Here is a 7,894-nt window from a genome sequence, read left to right as displayed (position 1 = left end):
GAATCCGCTTTATAATGTTTTAGGTTGTGAGGTTTGTAAAAGTGAAGACACAAGGCTCTTTCCGCCAGGGTAGTTAAAATAAAAATTAAAAAAAATGTCTAGTTTCAACAAGCCCGAAGAGTGAACAAAATTCATGTTTCCTGTGTGGCATCGTAACAAAAAGTGCAAAATAAATAGCCACAGTGCGCTATCAGAGCATCCGAGGAGGCTCCAAGTTCCCATCAGAACTCACGGTTCTCGCTCATTCAAAGATACTAATTTTTTGTTCTCCAGCTGCCTGTAAAACTCCAGCAGAGGAGCGCGCTTATTTTTGCGCTGGAGTCCTCAGTCCAGAGAGAACAATATCCTCCTACCTCTTTTGAAATGATATGGACACTCGCTCAACACACTCGATGCAGGAATCTCCCCTTTCCCCCCCCCCCGATAGCTGCTCGGGCCATTGTTTGAAGTGGGATTCAGCGCGCAGCCCGAAGAGAAAAAGAAAGAAAAAATAAATAAATCTTAGGAGCCTAGTTTTGTATTGAATAGAGAAAGAGCTGACAAAATATTATAGCGTGTTTCCTAGAAGTACGTGAAGAGAGCCCGCGATTTGTTCCCGAAAGGGAGATGGTGGGTTTTTGTGCTTTGTTTTTCTTTCCCCCCCCCAAAAAAAAAAAAAAAAAAAAAAAAAAAAAAAAGAAAGAATGTGATTTCCTTTGTGCGTGTTTCTTTTGATCCTACAAAGAGAATGCAATATACTTATATGAGTTTGCTTTCCACACAAGAAATGCAGAAGACCGCACAGTGAAATATACGGCCGGTTAGTCCTCGTAATGCTTAGTTTTGCTGTAATTAATTGAAAACAGTTATTAGGTCGTCATTGGCAATAGTGTAAATAATTGCAGAAGATTTTTACTTAAAATTGACCGGTCACAGAGTGATAGATCGATTCGAGGTATAAAAATGATGTATCAAAACATCAATGTCGATTATTTGAAATATTGTAGTCGAATCTTTTTATTGCTTCATCGGTTAAGTGTCTGAAAGTGCTGTGTTCCAACATATATTTATGTTGTCAATACTGTCAAAACTGTCAGTTTTATTACAGTGGATTTGTAATACATTTCGGATTTACTCATTTACATAAAACGTCCACCCCAGGCACCCCTCCTTTTCCATCTCTGGAAACCTATGTCAGTTTAATAAAAGCATTCAGGACTCATAGCTGAAGGAAGAAAAAACAACAAAAAAAAAAAAAAAAAAAAAGGGAAGAAAAGAAAAGAAAAGGTGGAGATATTGCTCCATTAAGTCAAATTTAAACATCCTTTTGGAAAGCTAGGGCTAGCTAATTCTAACTTGCCATAAGACGGATTCCCCCTCCCATTTCCCCTGTAGAATTTAAACACTTTTCTACCCTCACAGATAGAGTAAACCCTTCAGAAGAACTGAGAAATCGAACAGGCAGACAGGAACGAGCCAAAGCACACCTGTGAATGCCGAAACCCTCCCAAAGAAAGCAACAGCCCCCCGAACCGCGCACACATGCGCTGGGCTTAGGTCCTGCTAGAAAGAAAGATGCAAAAGGAGCAATAAATATGTGTGTGATCCTTTCTTAACAGTTTGGAGCCCAAAGGAAAACGCAAGTTGGAAGAAGTATTGGCATTTGACGCCCCCCACCTCCATTTTATCGGTTCTGATCGGGTCTGATTCTTTGTTTTAACTGTAAGCGCTTTAAAAAAAAATAAATAATTAAACAATAGCATGGTGTCAGACACCTCTCTCTAATTTTTTCTGAGATCCCAGCTAGGGAATGGAAAATCTCAGGAATTAATAAATCCATTTACACACTAAACTCTCTTCGATCGAGCAAACTGTGAAATTAGCCAAGGAACTTTATACTCCACCCCGTTCGGGAGGATGAGGTTGTTTTAGAGGCTCTGGTAAGATGGACCTGAGGTTGTGGGTGGCTTTTTTGTTTGTTTGTTTGTTTTGGTTTTGGTTTTGGTTTTGGTTTGGTTTATTTCCTAGGGATAAGCATGTTTAAGGAGGTGCTGAAGAGATTTCCGAGTTCACGGGGAAGAAAGAAAGGTCGGTTTGGGGAACGCCAGCGCGCCTGGCAGGTATTTTAATGACCGTCCCTTCCTCTGCACACTTCCAATTTCTCTGCTACTTTTTATCCGGAATATCTTCCACAGACGAAATATGATTTATCTTGTAATTGTCGTGTGCATTTGTGATCACTTCTGAGGTAAATTGAGAAGTAAGCTAAGCAAAAGGAGGAAATCGCCCCTGGGGTGCTTTGTTTACTTTGGTTTGTAAAATCCTGCTAGGAGATGGTTTCCTCAGTGTGTGGCAAGTGTTTCTTCAAGAAATTCATCAGCCCTTCTACAATTACTTCGAGCTCTGAGGGAAGAGAGCTGCCATCACTTTCTCACATCCCAAGGTGTTGCATAGAGGAGAACGGAGGCTGCAGAAAGGCGTCCCAAGCCTGTACCTGGAAAACAAAAACCTGCAAGGGTATATTTAGGATACGTGTGCCATGTAGAGATGGGGAAAAGTACCCCGTCTTGTGCAGTAATTAGTCTGAACAATAAACATAATTGGAATAAAATCAGTTGGAAATTCCTGCGTTTTTAATTACGTTTCATTTTGTGGTAAGCCGTAAAATTATGAATGCCTCTCAATTAAACACTATCCACTTGTAAAGCATTTAACAACAATTATTCCTTAATCAGTTGGAATGTTAGCCACAAATGATGCTGTTAAACATCAAAGGGACGCCTTAGACGTTACCTTTTAGTCATAAGTAAGAGGATTAATTTCTGTAATTAGAGGGGATAAATATGTGCATAAATACATCTAATTTTATTTTACGCGTTCTCATCCCATCTGGGAGAGGCAAGGATCTTTGACATTGACTGCGCTTCCAGCTCTCCCGTGGCTAAGAGGGGGCGACCCCGGGAGTAGCGAGGTGAGAAGAAGCCTCCGGGGAGCCCGATCCTGCGCTCCTCTCCGCGCCTCTCCGCGGGCGCCGCCACCTTCCCTCACTGGGGGCTCGAAGCTCCTGCCGTGTGCACCGAGCTATTTTGCAGCCCTCCCTGGCTTTTATTTACTTTTTTTAATTTTATTTTTGTATTTATTTATTTATTTATTTCCGGCCCCTGGTGTCTACCTGGCTTTTCAGTTCCCTCGGGGACAATTTGCTGTCCCCAAACGAAGCTCAAGATTTGAGTTGAATACCGCAAATAAAATTAGCATGACCTTGATTACACCCTGTATGAATATCTCATTTACCTAATGACTTTATGTCACGTACGCAGAGGGTCAATTTCCTTTTAACCTTTCCCATTGCTGCAGTAAGCATTCTTTTATAATCAATGACTGTTTGAATAATCAATTCACATTTTATGATCCCTGACAAACTCAATATCCGTATGCCTTGTTTCAGCAAAGCAGCCGGCCCTTCTCCGCGCCGTTTTCACGTCCGAAGAGTTCGCGGCGGGGTTTCCCGGCTCCCCGGGGAACCGCTCGGTCCGCTGCCGGGTTCCGCGGGAGGCTGCGCAGCGCTCCGCAGCCGCGGCCGCCTCCGCGCAGAGCCCGTCCGGGCAGACCTGCCTCTTCGGGTGGATGCGCGCCGGCAGAAAGGCGCGGGCTTAGGGAGCCACGGCGGGGGGCGACAACCCCTCGCATCTCTCTAGCGCCGGTCAGGCACTTTCACGTGTTATTCCAATCGCTCAACCCGAAACACGCAGTTTTCCCGCTTTCCCCCGCCTTCCCTCTCCCCCCTCCCGTCCCACCCGGTCTTCTTCCTCAAAATGTGCACAGCAAAATCTCATCGCCCGGGACTGTCCCCCTTTCTGCATTTGCTGCGAGAGCCAGCAGTGGGGGGACGAAGTTCCTCCTGCTCTGAAGCCGAAGGCAGGCGGCTGCGAGGCCGCCAGACCTCCTTAAGGACTTCTGAGGGAAGCTTGGTGTCCTCGGCCACGCCGGCACATGGGAAAACCTGAAATCAATCTTTGCATTAGATTAATTGTCACGCTGACGTTCACGAGTCCCTCACCGCTTTTGTTGCCTCTCCCAGTTGTCTCCAAACTGGGAGTCGGGAAACTTGTCCCAGCAGCGTGGCCCCCGACCACAACTCGAGTGCAGGAGTTTAGGCGGGAGGGAAAGGGGGGTTGGGGCAGACTGAACTTTGCAAATGTTTTTTCTATAAGTAGCTCACATTTGCTGTGATCTATGGTGTGAGTCAGGAACCGAGACTTACTGCAACCCTGTTCCCTCTATTGGATAATTAATGCTGATTCATAGCCGTTTCTACCTACGAATGTATGTTTCGTTTTTCTCTGCAGGGTCCATGGTTCTTTGGTATGTTGTTATTCCCTGAAAGGTAATTGCACTTGATATTCTCTCGGGGAACGCTCATTAGCCAAGGGCAGGGTGGCGTTGCCAATCTCAGACTCTTTTCAACAATTCAATGCAAACATTTGCCCCAGAGGTTTAGTACAGCACTCCCAGCTCACAAAACAGCCCTTGGATACAGCATTTCCCTCAAGAAGTCTTGGGTCGAAAAAGAAACACGCATATATATATATTCTACGCAAGCAGGAAACATTTTAGTTTAGGGGATTTTAGTTTAACCCCTCACTGTAAGTGGTTGGACCTGCAGATGAAGATTAGGCATGTTGCCGCGGACTGCAGGACTTTGCCCTTCCTATTATCAGCAGGACACACCCGTGGCTGAAACAGCAGAAGGACATCACATCTCCCACTCCTCTGTATTCACTCCTTTACACTCTCTTAACATTTACAAAATGCACGTTGAAAACATGCCTCCACTGCCCACCATTACAGACCTACATTGAACTTCTTTTTCACACGTCTGCTGTTCTTTGGCTCCTTTTATCTCTCCTGCTAAATTAATTACCTCACTAATACAAGATGATGAAACTCGGGTATAGGGCAAGTTAGGGAACCTACATTAGTTAATACTAATAATAATAATTCTACTATGGTGAACCCTCCACGAATGCTCTAATTTTATTTTTTCCTTCTGTTGTTCATAATTTTGAAAATCTTATTCTTCCATTTGAACCTTGGCAGGTCAAGCAGGATGATTCACAGTAACATTGGAGAGAATGGGGAGTTCAGTTCTCACAGGAGAAAATGCTCCCCGCAGGACCGATGAAGAGGGGCAACATCTAGGCTTAATAAGTTGTCAGATATCACAAGGTTATGTTCAAATATTCAAATGTTAAAATAAAAAAATCTGTGTATCTGTATTCATGGAGAATTAGACGATATGTTCTCCCTGGTAGTGGTGTTAAAGAGCAGAGACTGCTCATAATTCCAAACAACAAACTCTATGTCTAAAGTGTACATCTAACTGTCTTGCTGTGTTTGCATGCTTCTGCTCACAACAGTTTTCCCATCACAGTTAGCCCATAAACTCAAAGAGCAAAAACTCATCTGTGCTGTATCACCACTGACTTTAACATTAGTACATTAGAAACAAAATAGTCCTACAGTATGTGACTACACAAAAATTATACGTCCTAAAGAACAAACACCGAGATGTTTCTAGTTTTAATCCTCGCTTATTATAAAGGGCTGCAAATCATTCTGTAGGCCTCAGCTACTGGACGGACCAAGAGCTCATTCTCTGTCAACACTGTTTCCCACGCTTATAGCCTTCAATATCCTCAAGCCCAAACCTGCATCCCAAAGCTCAACTGACTGAAGAACTGCTACATTAATGAAGGACACAGGACAGGATTCCAAAAGGTGATTTTGCAATATGACAAGTCTCCCCATGCAAAGTACTCAGCTTTCTAGGTCCTACTGATAGTAAATGTGGGCAGGCATCACCCTTGCAGTAAGCCCGCAACACAAGAAAATACTAGTTCTTTAATTCATACTTCAGTGATTCATAGCCATGTTTTTTTGTTTAGCATTTTAAATATCTCTCCTGGCACAGTGGTAAAATTCTGCCTTTTCAGAAGTATGTTTCAAAACAAATAGGTTTTTCAGTGATGAAACATAATCAAGTTAATGTACTAATAGATTTAATTTTTAAAGTACTTGCTAAATTTAAAACCTGACACTTACTAATTCATATGCATTTATAAACCATCACTAATAGTTCTATTGATCAGCAACATAAACAGCTTTAACAGAAGCTTTTCTTTGGCATAGATAAACATAAACAACATTGAAAAAATAACACACAAGTGATTGTCCTGTGCTGTTACCTTGAGGCTATATTATGATCGCAATAAGACATATCTAGGCATGTGTCATACTGGATAATACTATTTCTTGTGTGTTTCAGGGCACAAGACTTTACTTTGGACTTTACAACAGCTGAGACATGCCATTTAAAAGAACGGTCCTGGCAATACTGGAAAAAGCCCCATTAAGCTATACATAATTGTGAATTTATACATGAGACTTTTTTTTTTTTTTTAACAATGCTTCACACTAAATACTCAGATAATTTTGTTGCTATTAGTAGTGTGCAGAGCTAAAAATAAGCATCTGAAATATTTTTCTTTTTTATGGGAGAGCTGATAAAACCATTCATTTTAAATGAACTCTTGGATGAACCCAGCCATATTTTCTGAGCTCAGATCTCTTATTCCCAGTTGGGAACCCCACATCAGATCAGGACACTACAATCAATCCTCAGAGGGAAAGTGCTTTTTACTTCAAAATATTCACCAAGAATAGCTTAGGCAAACAGTTTCCAGTCTAAGAGTCATTCACAATAAGTTCATTTGGGCTTTTCATTTCATTACTCTTAATGTGTCACTGGTCACCTATCGCACTTTTTCTATTTCCCAATAGGTTGGTTGAAATTATTTAAACAGGAGATGAAATGAATAATAAAAGTGCTTGAGAAATATTCCTGTTTGTGTCTGCATGCTTCTGTTTTGTACAGGTATTAATCCAGAGCCTGATTCTACCTACATTCTATTTGATAAGAGCAGGGTTTGATCCATGCAGGAAATGGATTCACCTAAAACTTGCTCAAAGAAAAATCTTGCTTGCATCAATGTTCACATGTATGGTCACAAGCATTATCAAAACAAGAGCCATCTGAATGCCCTTGAGCTGCTTTGTGAATGGGGTGGCAGTAGAAACCCAGGAACACAACAGTTTTGTCACTGTAGGTTAATTTCAGCTTTCAAACATTATGGCAAATCATCAATTGCCTTTCTTCCCTTCCCCAGTTTAACTTCAGGTCTCTTCCTCTGGCAAATGGCTTTTGATAATACTCAGGTAAGAACATGTTGACTTTTCCAAAAGCAGATTTCTTTGTGCTGTGGTTTCCAGACTTCATTCATTGAAGAAGGTCCTGTCTGCAGCCAAGATGTCCCTTGTAAATGTTCCTGAAATAAACACCTAGCAAGATTCTTAGTATTTGAGAGGGGCATTGCTTTTATTACATAATCTTCCATACGTGGAAAAAATGATGTAAAAATCTCAACCCTGCTTTGCTTGGGCATTGAAATGTTCAACAGACCTTTTTTTTAGATTAACAAGGGTGCAATGAACAGCATTTTGGACTGTCTGTGCTGCCATTATTATACTTGTAGATGAATTGTTTTGTTTCCTGGGAAAGGACATATTAGTATGTCAGTATTCTTAAGCTGGGGAGTTAATTTACTGGATTCGCCATAGCCACAAAAATAAGTCCAATTAAGTATTTTTTTTCCTCTGATAATTAAGTGTTATCAGCGTACACTTATAAATCAGAGGAATTAATCCTTAATTTTTACTCAGATCTGAACTGTCCTAAAGCTTGAAACATGAGAGGGTTTGGTCTAGATATTTCTTTCTGAATAAAATGCTAAATAAAACCATTGCTGTCCCAAGAAAACATGCTAAATTATGTTGACGTGAACTCAGGGAAAGA

Source organism: Chaetura pelagica, unplaced genomic scaffold (genome assembly GCF_000747805.2).
Source record: "Chaetura pelagica isolate M959 unplaced genomic scaffold, ChaPel_1.0 scaffold70, whole genome shotgun sequence".
NCBI lineage: Eukaryota > Metazoa > Chordata > Aves > Apodiformes > Apodidae > Chaetura > Chaetura pelagica.
The sequence above is the reverse complement of the archived record's forward strand: the minus strand, read 5'-3'. Positions refer to the sequence as shown.